This window comes from Arvicola amphibius, chromosome 15 (genome assembly GCF_903992535.2).
Source record: "Arvicola amphibius chromosome 15, mArvAmp1.2, whole genome shotgun sequence".
Taxonomy (NCBI): domain Eukaryota; kingdom Metazoa; phylum Chordata; class Mammalia; order Rodentia; family Cricetidae; genus Arvicola; species Arvicola amphibius.
In genome coordinates, this window is record NC_052061.1 from 17,144,552 (window position 1) to 17,159,738 (window position 15,187).

General features: G+C 41.2%; 1 pseudogene; it reads left to right on the plus strand.

Moving 5' to 3' along the window:
- Positions 1–5,812: 5,812 nt before the first annotated feature.
- Positions 5,813–6,149, plus strand: LOC119801609 (annotated as a pseudogene).
- Positions 6,150–15,187: the final 9,038 nt, after the last annotated feature.

The window sequence follows — 15,187 nt, forward strand, 5'->3', positions numbered from 1 at the left end:
CTGTAAATGTGGGTTTACCATTGTTTCTTGTTATTATTTACCGACTATTTAAGTTGTCAAGTAACAGGTGTAGAAAAGCATTGCTTTGGACTGAAATATGCCCCACAAATGATGCAAAGAAGTAAAAATAAAAACAGAATTTGCACTGAAATTCTGTTTTAGGATTACTATTGTGATGAAAGACCCAAAGCAAAAGGAGGTGGTGGCAGCTCACACCTTTGATCCCATCGGATCTCTGAGTTCAAGGCCAACCTACAGCGCAAGTGCTAGGACAGCCAGGACTACACAAAGAAACTCTTGTCTTGGTGGAGGGGAGGCAAGTTGGAGAGGAAAGGGTTTATTAGGCTTACACTTCCACAACACTGTTCGTCATTGAGGTAAGTCAGGACAAGAATTCAAACAGGGCAGGATCCTAGAGACAGGAGCTGATGCAGAAGCCATGTAGGGGTGCTGCTAGTGGGCTTATTCCCCATGATTTGCTCAACCTGCTTTCTTATAAAGCCCAGAACTACCAGCTCAGAGATGGCACCACCCACAATGGACCAGGCCCTCCGCCATCAGTCACTAAGAAAATACCTTAGAGACTTGCCTACAGCCAGATCTTATGGAGGGAGGCAGTTTCTCAGTTGAGGTTCCCTCATTTCAGATAACTCTAGCTTGTGTCAAGTTGTGATAAAACTAGTCAGGACAAATTCCAAGTCACATCAAACTGAAACTAAGTGTTTACCTGTCCTTCAAAGAAATAGGATTAGAAAGAAGTCATATTTCCCAATAAGGCAAATTTCGGTTACCTTAATGATAAAATTCTCTCTTATCCTTACACAATAAAGATAGCTGAAATTAACTGAAAATTACTAACTAGTTACCTTTACATTTGCTCATTGAACATTTCCTGTCTCACCTTACAAAGAAAGTTTTAAATATGTGTTCCAGGGCTTGTGTGTGTGTGTGTGTGTGTGTGTGTGTGTGTTGCACACATGTGCACACCCAAATGCATGAGTGTGCTTGTGTGAGGATGTATATGAATGCATCTAGTCACTGGTTTCTCTGGAGCTAGAGCTAAAGATGGCCATGAACGAACCTCTGTGTGGGCACTGGGAAATGAACTCTGGTCCTCTGCAAGAGTAGTACATTCTCTTGCCTGCTGAGCCGTTTCTCCAACCCTAGAAAGTCATTTTTTCATATCTGTCCTTGTTTCTCTCCATCCATTCAATCTCTTCTAAGAATCCCTCTCTTATTTTAAAGAAAAGTTTATTGTTTTATGTGTACAGGTGTTTTGCCTGCATGTATGCCTGTGTACTACATGTGTGTTTAGTGTCTGCAGAGACCAGAAGAGGAGGTCAGATTCCCTGAAACTAGAGTTACAGACCATTGTGAGAAGCCATGTGGATGCCCGGAGGTGCACCCAAGTCCTCTGGGAGAGCAGCACAGTCAGCCCTCGTAACCACTGATTCATCTCTCCAGCCCCATAGTCTGTGGCTCTCTCTCTCTCTCTCTCTCTCTCTCTCTCTCTCTCTCTCTCTCTCCCCCCCCCCCCCCCCCTCTCTCTCTTTTCTTTCTTTTAAATATTTATTTATTTATTATGCATACAATATTCTGTCTGTGTGTATGTCTGCAGGCCAGAAGAGGGCACCAGACCTCATTACAGATGGTTGTGAGCCACCATGTGGTTGCTGGGAATTGAACTCAGGACCTTCGGAAGAGCAAGCAATGTTCTTAACCACTGAGCCATCTCTCCAGCCCTCTTTCTTTTTTTTTTTTAATTTTTTTGTCCCTGAGACAGGGTTTCCCTGTGTAACCCCACTTGGTCTAGAACTCACTCACAGACCAGGCTGGCCTTGAACTCAGAGATCTGCCTTGCCTCTGCCTCCCTAGTGCTGGGATTAAAGGCCTGTGCCACCACTGACTGTCTTTTTCTATCTATAGAAACAACTCCCTTTTCTTAGCTTATTGGCTATAAATTCTATTTTATAGAAAAAACTGTTGATTCTATAGCTAAATTTGAAACCAACTGATGGTTATAGTGGCACAAATCTTTGTTCCCAGCCTTCAGTAGGCATTAGGTAGGAAGATCTCTGTAGGTTTATGGCCAGCTGACTGAATCTACATAGTGAGACCCTGTCTCAAACCAAACAACAAACAAACAAAACAAGCAAAACCAGAAAGCAAACAAAAGCCAATTAGGATCATTAAACTATATCATTATTGTAATTTTGTCCTTTGACAAATTCAGTAAATATTTACCAAAGCATTCTTTATTTATACTTCATAGTTCTACATTAGCTGGCATGAATACTTGCAAACTTTAAAACAAACAAATAAGCAAATAAATGTACAGTTTTTATTTCTGAGAAGCTTCTAATCTACTTGGAGGGAAGTGTGCTCATAAAAAAAAATGACGTAGTAATTGTCACAAAGGAAAAATCACAACCAAGAAAGAATGAGTGTTTCTAAAGAGAAAGAAAGGCTCTCACAAAAAAAGAGAAGATGGCATAATTATTTTGAGACTTTAGCTGTGCTGCTGATACACTGCTCAGCATTATGCCTTAATAATCCAGAAGACGTCGGTATTCTAATTCCCAAATTGAAGGTCAGAGATACCAGGGAATTCCTCCAGACTCACAATATTATAGTGGGTAAAAAAGTCAGGATTTCAGTCTGGGCATGGAAGAAATGGTAAATATTAGTCTTTTACAGTTAACACATAAATCTTGTGTTTATATAATGAATTCCATTTTTTTTTTCAAGACAGTGTTTCTCTGAGTAACATTCCTGGCTGTCCTGGAACTCACTCAGTAGAGAAGGTTGGCCTTGAATTCACTGAGAACTGCCAGCTCTGCCTCCCCAGTGCTGGGATTAAAGGTGTGCACCACCATTGCCAGGCAGAATTCTAATGTTTTTTTTCTCCCCATCTTGAAAGACTTTATGCAAATCTTTTATCTGCAACCTGGTAAAGCATGTTCACATAAGACCCTACTACATTCTCTGAATTTAAAAGCCTAAAATGTCCAATCCTCTCCCCATTTCCTTCATTTCGTTCATACCAACTCTTTTAAATTTAGACAACTGTGAGAGACCGTGAGGTGAGACCTCAGCTGATAGGGGAAAACCATGGAATACAAACTAAGTGCACTTCCTGTCAATATGTTCCCTCTTCCGGGTGCATCCTCCTGAGCAAGAATGAAGTTTTGCCTTGTAGAGACATTTCACTTGGAGTGGTGGTCTTGTGATGGTCAGATCATGGAGTCCCCCCAAAACCAACTAGGAGACTGAGTCCTGTATGTAAAAGCAAAGAGCATTTATTTTTGCACAAGTTTGCAAACTCGGACTCTCCCTGTATCCAATGTATTGGAGTGATCAAGAGCCCCAAGCTCATTTAGGGTTGAGTTTTTATAGTGGCACAGGTTGGGGGGGGGTGAGGGATTTCTAAGGTTCAGGACCCCTCATTGGCTGACATTTGTCTAGGGGTGTCCTGGTGAAAAGTGATGGGTCTGTGCTGGCAGGTGACCTTAGCTACAACAGTTGGAATGTTAGGAATTTCCTTTGGATGGTTTGTTCCTGGGTGGTGCCTGAGCAGTCTCAGTGTGTAGTCTTTATCAGAACCAGGTATTGCCTTGGGTTAAAGTATTGAGGCCCTGGCCTCTATTGAGCTCCTCGTGGCTGAGTCATACATCTCCCTGCAACCCTGAACTTGTTGATAATGGGCAGCTGAATACTTGGGGATACACCACAAAGCACCTAGGAGTGTGCCTGCTAAGTTGGAGTTCCTTATGGAAAGATTTTAATATATATTTAAGCACAAACATTAAGGGCGGGAAAGGCGTGTGTGTGTATATAAGAAGACAGTATCATATGTCCTGAAGTGGGCATTGGAATTTCAATAAATTCATACTTAAATGGTTTTTTTTTTTTTTTACACTTTATTTGGTTTTTTGAGAAAGGGTTTCTCTGTTGCTTTGGGGCCTATCCTGGAACTAGATCTGTAGACCAGGCTGGCTTCGAACTCACAGAGATCCACCTGCTTCTGCCTCCCAGGTGCTGGAATTAGAGGCATGGGCCACCACCACCAGGCTTTTTTATTTTATTTTATTTTTATTTTTATTTTCGAGACAGGGTTTCTCTGTAGTTTTTGGTGCCTGTCCTGGAAATAGCTCATGTAAACCAGGCTGGCCTTGAACTCACAAAGATCTGCCTGCCTCTTAAAATGTTTCTTATAGGAGGTTTGTGACTTCTAAAACAACATTGCTCAAAGGGTTTAAAAGACCAACTAAAATGTTTTGGTATACTAATTCTTTTTTTTAAAGATTTTCTTATTTATTTATTTATTTATATTTATTGAGCTCTACATTTTTCTCGGCTCTCCTCCCTGCCTCCCCCTACCTTCCTTCAATCCTTCCCCAAGGTCCCCATGATTTCAATATACTCAGGAGATCTTGTCTTTTTCTACTTTCTACTTCCCATGTAGATTATATCTATGTAAGTCTCTCTTAGTGTCTGCATTATTGTCTAAGTTCTCTGGGATTGTGGTTTGTAGGCTGGCTTTCTTTGCTTTATGTTTAAAAACCACCTATGAGTGAGTACATGTGATAATTGTCTTTCTGTATCTGTGTTACCTCACTCAAAATAATGTTTTCTAGCTCCATCCATTTTCCTGCAAAATCCAAGATGCCATTATTTTTTTCTGCTGTATAGTACTCCATTGTGTAAATGTACCACATTTTCCTTATCCATTCTTTGATCAAGGGGCATTTAGGTTGCTTGCAGGTTCTGGCTATGACAAACAATGCTGCTATGAACATAGTTGAGCACATGTAAGCATCCTTTGAATATATACTCAAAAGTGGTATTACTGGGTCTTGGGGAAGGCTGTTTCCTAATTTTCTGAGAAATCACCACACTGGCATCCAGAGGGGTTGTAACAGCTTGCATTCCCACCAGCAATGCAGGAGTGTTCCCTTTTTCCCACAACCTCTCCAGCATAAGCTGTCATCAGTGTTTTTGATCTTGGCCATTCTTACAGGTGTAAGATGGAATCTCAGAGCTGTTTTGATTTGCATTTCTCTGATGACTAAGAATGTTGAACATTTCCTTAAATGTCTTTCAGCCATTTTAGATTCCTCTGTTGAGAGTTCTCTGCGTAGATCTGTACTCCATTTTTTGTATTGGATTATGTGATCTTTTGGTGTCCAATTTCTTGAGTTCTTTGTATATTTTGGGGATCGGAACTCTGTCTGATGTGGGGTTAGTGACGATCTTTTCTCATTCTGTAGGTTGTCATTTTGTCTTGTTGACCGTATCCTTTGCTTTACAGAAGATTTTCAGTTTCAGGAGGTCCCATTTATTAATTGTTTCTCTTAGTGTCTGTGCTGCTGGGGTTATATTTAGGAAGTGGTTCCCTGCACCAATGCATTCAAGTGTACTTCCCACTTTCTCTTCTATCAGGTTCAGTGTGGCTGGCTTTATGTTGAGGTCTTTGATTCATTTGAACTTGAGTTTTGTGCATGGTGATATATATGGGTCTATTTTCATTTTTCTACATGTTGATATCCAGTTATGCCAGCACCACTTGTTAAATATGGTTTCTTTTTTCCATTTGATATTTTTTGCTTCTTTATCAAAGATCAGGTGTTTGAAGATGTGTGGACTGATATCCGGGTCTTCTATTCGGTTCCATTGGTTTTCCTGTCTATTCTTATGCCAATACCGAGATTTTATTTTATTTTTTTTTTTAAAAAAATAAGATTAGGGGTTCTTGTTCAGTTAAGACATCCACAGCTGGGCACTGGTGTAAATTGTCTCCTCCTGCGTGAACATGGTGCGGACCAAAGCAAACTACGTCCCAGGAGCCTACAGAAAATTGGTGGCTTCTCGAGCCCCCAGGAAGGTGCTTGGCTCCTCCACCTTTGTCACCAATTCTTTATCGTGTTCGTCAAGAAAAGCTGAAAATAAGTATGCAGGAGGGAATCCAGTTTGTGTGCGTCCAACTCCAAAGTGGCAAAAAAGGCATTGGAGAATTCTTCAGGCTGTCTCCTAAAGATCCTGAGAAAGAGAACCAGGTTCCCAAGGAAGCAGGATGCAGTGGCTTAGGAACATCGAAAAGAAAAGCATGTCCTCTGCAACCTGATCACCCAGATGACGAAAGTGAATAGAACTTACTCATCTGAATAATGTCTTCAGTTTACTTAGGTATTCTGGGATGTAGATGTGGGTAGATTTGTTTATTTGACTTGTTGACCACGCATTCATGTAGCCATTCAAAGCAACTGGCTGTAAAAAGGGAGGACTTTTATAATTTGTAAATTATAATTGCATACTCTAATTTATAATGTAATAAGATGCTTCTTTTACCTTTCTTGCTAAAATCAACATTGTATGATGTTCTAATTACTAATCTACTGTCTTTGAGATTTTCTTAGATCTTTGTACTAATACCATATTATAGACACTTAACTATTGAAATAGTGCCAAATTGTTATGGCTTGTTTGCTTTAAAAACTCAACTTAGTCTTTTTCACATTAAAAAATCAGTATTAACTGAATTTAATCTCTTGCCATTTCTTAAAAGGGGGGGGGGCAAAAATAAAATGTCAGCTGGGTGTGGTAGTGCCCACCTTTGATCCCAGCACTCAGGAGGCAGAGGCAGGTGAACCTCTTTGAGTAGGAGGCAAGCCTGATCTACAAATGGAGCTACAGGACAGCCAGTGCAGTTGTACAGAGAAACCCTGTCTCAAAAAACAAAAACGAAAACAAAAACAAAAACAATACCAACAGAATCAGGAACAAAGATTTCATAGATACATTAAAAGAAGAATTATTCTTGGATATACATTCAGTTCAGTATCATAAAATATTACCTTTTTGCATATGTATTTTTTTCTTTTTCTCCCCCAAGACAGAGTTTCTCTATGTAATCCTGGCTGACCTGGAACTCACTCTATAGATCAGGCTGATCTTGAACTCAGCGATCCACCTGTCTCTGCCTCCTAAATGCTGTGATTAAAAACTTTGCCACCATTCCCGGTTTTTGCCAATATTTTTAAAGTCGGGAGTAAAAAATTTGACAAATCATGCTATAAATCAAGTTTTATGCCTCAAGTCCTCAGAATCAGAATTTCCCCTTTATTTCTCTCTCCTCCCCCACCCCCTTTGGTTTTTTTTTTTTTTTTTTTTTTGAGACAGGGTTTCTCTGTGTAGTCCTAGCTGTCCTAGAACTCACTCTAGACCAGGCTGGCCTCTAACTCACAGAGATCCACCTGCCTCTGGAGTGCAGGGATTAAAGGCATGTGCCACTACAGCCCTCCCCTTCACTTCTCAAGATGATTTGATCATTGAAGAGATAGGTATACTAATTATTTTGAGGCAGCACCTCATTATGTAGCCTCTAAGTGGCCTGAATTCAATATGTAGAGCAAGCTAGCTTTGAACTCACAGATCTGTCTGTCTGTTTCATAAATGCTGGGGTCAGAAGTATGTGCCACTATGTTAACTGATATACTTGATTTTCTCATTGTGTTTTGTTTACTGACAGGCTATCAATTTTCAAAATTATCTATGTTCTTAGCAGCCATGTTTTTGTGTAATGTTTAAAATAAATGTGCAGTTTTACAATAAAAAAATTTAAGATTATAGGACATTTGTGCTTATAAATGTTTTTCTTTCTTTTTTTGAGACAAAGTTTCTCTGTAGCTTTAGAGCCTATCCTGGAACTAGCTCTTGTAGACCAGGCTGGCCTCGAACTCACAGAGATCCGCCTGCCTCTGCCTCCTGAGTGCTGGGATTAATGGCATGTGCCACCACCACCTGGCAAAGTCTTGATTTTTCTAAAGCTACTTGGTCTCTTGATTGAAAAAAAGTTTTAGGATATATAAAAGTCTGAGGATATAAAAGCTCATAAGCTTTGAAGGCCTAAAAAATATTTATGATATAAATATAGGTTAAGATATGGAAAATGTTTCTGATTTCTTTCCCCTTCTACGGTATAGTTCTTATTTTTAATTTTTTTAATTATTTCATGTGCATTAGAGTTTTGCCTGCATGTATGTCTGTGTGAGGGTGTGGGTACTTTGAAACTGGAATGATAGGCAGGAATGAGCTGCCATGTGGGTGCTGGGAATTGAACCCGGGTCCTCTGCATGAGCAGCCAGTTCTCGTAACTGCTGAGCCATCTCTCCAGACTCTATGGTATAGTTCTGCTAAGCTGATAGAGCAGTGACTACTTACTGTTTGGGTCACAGACTCAAGATTTTAGATTTATTCTGGCTGCCATCTGAATATGAACCTAAAGGTGTTTCTCATCAGGCCAAAGACATCTCTGCCCAATTCATACCTGTTTCTCTGGACAACAGAAAAATATACATGCTTCTAACCAAAATCTGTAGTTTTTGCTAGGACTCAAAGGTATGAGTCTATTCCTGCTGTTTACAGATACCTATTATGTTTTTATCTATGATATAAATTTCAATATGGGCCTTAAAGTTTCAAATGTATTATTTTATATGTAAATTTTAACTTCTCTTCCAAGTTTAAACTTATCTCAATAGGTCTCCACTTGGCTGGCAGATACATCTAAGCATCAGTTGCTTCACTACAACCTGCTCTGAATGACTGTGAGCCCTGACTTTGCTGAAAGCTGATGTGCACCAGTCCAGCTGATATGAATGCTCCCTGTCTCTTCAACAGAGTCTGTGAACCGGATGCTTCTGATGAGTGCCCCATTGCCTGAATTCCCTTCTTACCTTTGGCTAGCCTTTCAGCCTTCTTGGGCTCTGATAACAATGCCCCAATGTCAGCTTGAAGTAGTTGCAGAAAAGAACACGTTGTCCCATGCTCCCTGCCCAGAATAGGTTGAAATGCTGAGACAATCGGGGAACTCACTGGCATGGGGGACAAAAATAACTACCTATAATGCCCATTAACATACCAAAAAAAAAAAAAGAAAAGAAAAGAAAAAAAAGAAGTAGGCCCAGAGTTGTCAATTAATGAATTTATTAACTAAAATGGTCCTACAATTAAAAAAAAACACCTTAGTTCTTTATGTAGAACTCTAGAACCAAAGAGGACATATAGGATTATAATTACAATTTGGTTGTACTGCAAGATCAGAGCTACAGGGCCTGGTAGGCTGGCCACTGCCTTGGGAAAATCTGTTAGCTAATAGTTCTTAGGTCCCAATAATAAAATCCTTAAATCCATGGGCAAGCAGGACCCATGGTTGGGTCCTGCCATTGGTACTTGTGAAAGGGGAAAAGCAGGACCCAGCCATGACAAGTTCAATTGAGGCCTGAGTCTCTGTAGTTTACCCTGATTCCAAAAAAGACCACAAACTGAGACCACCCAGGCACCACCCAGGAACAGACCACACAAAGGACATTCCTAATGTTCCAGCTGTTGTAGCAGGCATCCACCACTTTCCACCAGGACACTCCTGGACAAATATCAGCCAATCAGGGGTCCTGAACCTTAGAAACTCTCACTCCCACCTTTGCTACTATAAAAACCCAACTCTAACTGATATCAGGGCTCTCCAATCACCCCACTACGTTGGACGCATGGAGAGTCCGAGTTTGCAAACTTGTGTAAGAATAAAGGCTTTTTGCTTTTACATTCAGGACTTGGTCTCCTAGTTGGTTCTGGGGGCACCCTGTGATCTGGGTATAACAAAACCCTGTCTCAAAAAACAAAAACAAAAAAAAAAAAAACAAAATAACAACAACAAAAAGTGGAAGGGATCCTCACCTACAGGCCCTTGTGTGACTTGATGATTTGCTTCTACTAAACAGGATTTGTATTTGTTTGTCAACTTAACAAGAATGGATTTGTGATGATTACTCTTGGTTGTCAACCAGACTGGATCTGGAGCCAAATGAGAGACATAGTTGAGTTCGTAGGGTTTTCTTGGAAGGATAAGCTGAGCGAGAATCTGCCAGAATGGGCTATTTAGTGTTCCCCAGCCCTAAATAGCTCATCAGTATTCAAAAGGGCACTCAGTGCTTCCCAGAGTCCTGAGGTTTTAGGAGTCCTGACAGAAAATGGGATAAGGATCAATACCTGTATCTATTATACTATACTATTATAGCCACTATTTCTCCACCAACATTAAGGTATCCCTTTCTAATTAACCATTCTTACTGGGTATTTCATTCAACTTCAGAAAAACATCTTCTGCTCCACATTGCTCTGAAAGTACTATGTACCATTAATGTTGCATAATGTGACTGAATTACCTATACTGTATTGCCTGTATGCACTTTCCTGTGTTTAGTTTGGCTTAGTATCAGTTATTTCTGTGTATTGTCCTCAAATTTAGAAGCTTAAAAAATAGTTTCTGTGGATCAGATATCAGCTGTGACTTAGTTGGATGCCTGAGTACTATTAAGATGCAGGCAAATTTGTTTTTCAGATTCCACTGTGTGTGTGTGGTGGGGGGGGAGGTATATAGAGAGTCCATTGCAAGCCTCAAGTGCTGGCTGCTGTTGGGGAAATATTACTTGCTTATTACATAGAACTTTCAATGGAGTGACCATAAAAAGTAAATAATCAACTAAACAAACACAAATCTCAAGGAATGAAAACATTTAAAAAATATCTGAGGGGCTGTGGCGTGGCTAAGATAGTGTGGATATATATTGTAGCATTCTGCCAAAATCCTGTTTATTAGAGGGAAGTCAAACTATACAAGGGTCTTCACATAGAGATCCATTTTCAAAGCCGCCAGCCACATCTCCACGTCCACCTTTCAAACTGGAACTGCTCATGTTGAAGTCACAACCTCCCATGTTAGGCAAATGGCTTCTCCCTCCAGCTCCCCAGTCCTCTGTGAGCTCATGTGTCTGTTTCCCTCTACCTTTTCCTCTCTGAGTATGGATTCTGCTTCTCTACGCAGCTCCTCCCATTATCAATACATCATTTGCTCTCAGGGCTTTAAATACCAGGAATTACATTTAATATGTGACTAACCTAAACTCCTTCACTTGTCTCCTGCCTGACTCATCTACAGAGATGAATCTCAAACTACCCCAAACCAAAACAACTCATGATTTTCTTAAAAGTCTGTTCTTCTGAACATTTTTTGTTTATTTGTTTGTTTTTCAAGACAGGGTTTCTCTGTAGCTTTCAAGCCTGTCCTGGAACTAGCTCTTGTAGATCAGGCTGGCCTAAAACTCACAGAGATCTGCCTGCCTTTGCCTCCCGAATGCTGGGATTAAAGGCGTGCACCACCACCACCTGGCTCTTCTGAATATTTAACTCCAGTTTTAGAATGTTAAAAAAAAACAGCCAAAGTTCTAGTCTCCCAACTGGAACCACTAACCAAATTAACAGAAAAAGTCACTAGTAATCAAGAGTTTAAAATATCAGTGTGGTGGTACATGTCTTAAGTTCCAGCAGTAGGAAGGATCTCTGTGAGTTCAAGACCAGCCTGATCTAATTAGTGGGTTTCAAGACAGCCAAAACTAGAGAGAGAGAGAGATCCTGTCTCAAAAGAATTTAAAACAGTTTTGGGAACTGTGTGACTCAGCAGTAGAGCTCTTGCCATAAAACCTAGTAAGGGAAACTCCTGGTCAAGAGACTAGACTTTCTGGCGTGAAGAGATACCTAACATTCTAGTTGGACTGGTCAACAATTTGGCAAGGGGCTCCCCATAGAAAAGTGGGCTTAATCTATGCTAAAGAGACAAGCATATTCATTCATTCATTCATTCATTCATTCATTCATTCATCCACTGGTTTTTCAAGACAGGGTTTCTCTGTGTAGCCCTGGCTATCCTGGAACTCACCTTGTAGACGAGGCTGGCCTCAAACTCAGATCCACTTGCCTCCTGAGTGCTGGGATTAAAGGTGCCCACCACTACCACCCAGCCGAATAATGAAAAATTATCTTTCTAATGAGATGCTGTGCTTTTTCTCCCTAGAACTCGCATGTCCGGATCCAGTGCCTATCAGGCACCATGAGGTTGCCGTGAGGTTTGTTGGGTTTTCCCACTCTTCTGAATCAGAAAGTCACAACTTCTCCTTTGTCTTTTTAAAATATCTTTTGTTTGTTGACGAGATGCGAGCATGCTGTTTCTGCTACTGTGGAGTTCCTTGCTTATTCTCTAAAGGCCCCTTGCCCACCTAGGGTTGCCATGTGATAGGCATCCATGCTTATACCCTCTCCTTCATTTTCCTCCTCAAGCAGCTGCTGAGATTGACATCCTGACTGCCCTGCTCTTGGGAGTGTGATAAACTGACTCCATTTGAGCTCATTCTTACATTCTCTTAGTGAAGAGACTAAGACCCACAAGAGGGAAGCCAGATTTCCTGGGATTCATCTGACAATCATGAAAAGACACCCCCAAATTCTGGTAGCAGCACTACAAAGGAAAGAAAGTGTGTGTATAACACAAAACATGAGCTGGATGTGGTAACTCACACCTGCAATCTCAGCATTTGGGAGGGTGGGACAGGAGGACTGCCTCCAGTTTGAGGCAAGCTTGGGGTACAGAGTGGACTCTATCTCAAAAGTTCAAAGACCCCAGCAAAACAACCCTCCACAATTATGAATGTACAGATCATCATTAAAACTCAGTCATCAGCCGGGCGGTGGTGGCGCACGCCTTTAATCCCAGCACTCAGGAGGCAGAGGCAGGCGGATCTCTGTGAGTTCGAGACCAGCCTGGTCTACAAGAATTAGTTCCAAGATAGGCTACAAAACCACAGAGAAACCCTGTCTCAAAAAACCAAAAAAACCTCAGTCATCATGCATTTTTATATAGTCATTATATGAAAGATACAGAGGATTTCTCATTCCTAAGACCTATACTCACAGCAAATATAACCGTAGTATTCATTCAAGGAACGCTTTTTCTAAGTAAGCTCCCCTGACCCCCTTGTGGATGCATGCACTGTGGAGCTGGGATCCCAAGATGGAGCAGACGTGCAAACTTCCTTCAATGGTTTATCTAGACTTGGTTTATCTAGACTGGATAGGGGTGCAGGTTAGGGAGTTAGAAACAGATGGTTATTTCCTTACTGGAAACAGAAAAAAACCTTTAAGAAGGAGATATTTGGGCCGGAACTTAATGGATTTGTGGGACTGGATTTGGATTTATGTAAATAGGCGAACATTCCTGTAAAGTCAAACAGCTTTTAGAAAAGGCACTAAAGCAGGAAATCTCAGCTCAGATTGCAAGAAGAGGTTTCCACAGAAAGTGTGATTGAATAAGCACCTAAGGGTGTGTCAGAGTAAGGAGGTGATTTCAAACTGAAGAAAATACGGAACCACAGAGGAACTTTGAGGACAACGGAGCCATACTCTTAGAAAATGGATGAGTCCTCAGATGGTAGTTAGCTTGAATTCCACAGTATGTGCTGAACATAAGTGTCATTCTTAAATACATATATCAAAACTCAACCTCCACTGGGATAGTATTAGGAAATGGGGCTTTGGGAAATACCAACACCACAAAGATCAAGCCCTCAGAAATGTTATCAGCATCACTAAAATAGAGTTCAGAGCTCACTAGCTCCCTGCTACACTGTAAGGGCATTGGGAAATAGAGCCAGCTGTCAATCAGGAAGTAGGTCTCTACCAGACCTGTAAGAGCTTGCTCTTGGATTTTCTGGGTTCTAGAACTGAGAAACAAATATCTGTGTTCGCCAACTCACTAGTTAAAGCAGCCCAGAAACTTAAGATACTTTGTTTTGGCGGGGCGGCAGTGGTGGCGCACGCCTTTAATCCCAGCACTCGGAGGCAGAGGCAGGCAGATCTCTGTGAGTTCGAGGCCAGCCTGGTCTACAAGAGCCAGTTCCAGAACAGGCTCCAAAGCTACAGGGAAACCCTGTCTCAGAGGGGTAGGGTGAGGGAACAAGACACTTTGTTTGGATACTTTTCTGTTCATTTCCACCTCTGGCAACGTTAACACAAACAATTCCTACGGATTACTCATATCACTGACTTCTAGGTTTTACCTCCAGTTCCAAGCTCCCTCTGTGACTCTCCTAGCCAAACCTCTGGTTCCCCTAAGAAAACATTTCAACATTGTTTCACACAAATTCTGCATTCCCTTGTTTCTCGTCTCTTTTCGGATGACATCAACATTCCCTTGCACTGTTGGACAGCTATGATCTAGGAGTCAATACTGCTTTCTGTTGCCCTCACTCACCAGAATCCACCCTATCACTAGGTACTGTGACATAACTACTTGTTTTTCTCACCACTACTGGTGGTGGTCTATAAAAGACCAGTAGGCTCTATCCTTGGAGCCCACCTCAGCAGTCTCTACTTTAACATTCCTCCTCCACATAACAGATAGAGTGATTTTTTTCTTTCAAGACACAGTTTCTCTGTGAAGCTTTGAAGTTTGTCCTAGAAGTCACTCTGTAGACCACGTTGGCCTTGAACTCACAGAGCTGCCTGCCTCAGCCTCCTGAGTGCTGGGATTAAAGGGGTGTGCCACCACCACCTGTCTTAAGAAACAATGCTCCTGTGCTTAACAATTTCCTATATATTTTAGAAAAACCTCATAACTACATAAAATTTAAACTTTACTACTTCATCTACAAGGGCTTATATGCTGATGACTTTGGTCTCTGCTCCCTCCTTCCCCACAACCCCACTCCTGCCATTCACTAATTTTCAGTTATATTAGCATTCTTTCTATTTCTTCTATATGCTGTGGTGAGCAGAACAATACCCTCAAAGATGTCCAGATTCTAATTCCCAGAACATGAGTATGTTCCTTCCCATGGCAAAAGAAATTTTACAGATGTGATGAAATGGATTTAGAGGCAAGGAGGTAAGGGATCATCCATGTGTACCTGGCTGAATTAGCTTCCCAAAGATGCCAGGAATCAAGGACTTTGCTCTCTGACTGCTCTAAGGGAGTTCCCTGCCTCCTCAAGCTCCTAGTGTTTGCTATCAGTCCCCAGTTTCCTTGGCTTGTGTCATCCCAGTCTCTGTCATGCTATTCAGTCATCTTTCTGTGTCTTCCTAATGTTTCTCCTCCATTTATGTCCTGTGCATACCTTAATGCCTTCATTTTAACTCAAACACCTATCTGGAGCTTAATTCCAAATAAGGTCACATTTAGGTGTACAGAAAGCTAGAACTTAAGCATATGCCCTTTGGGAGTGTGCTAACACCAACACCATCATAAGGGTTTTCATAAATAAAAGGGTTGATTATGCTATGATTCCAGCTCTCAGGAGGC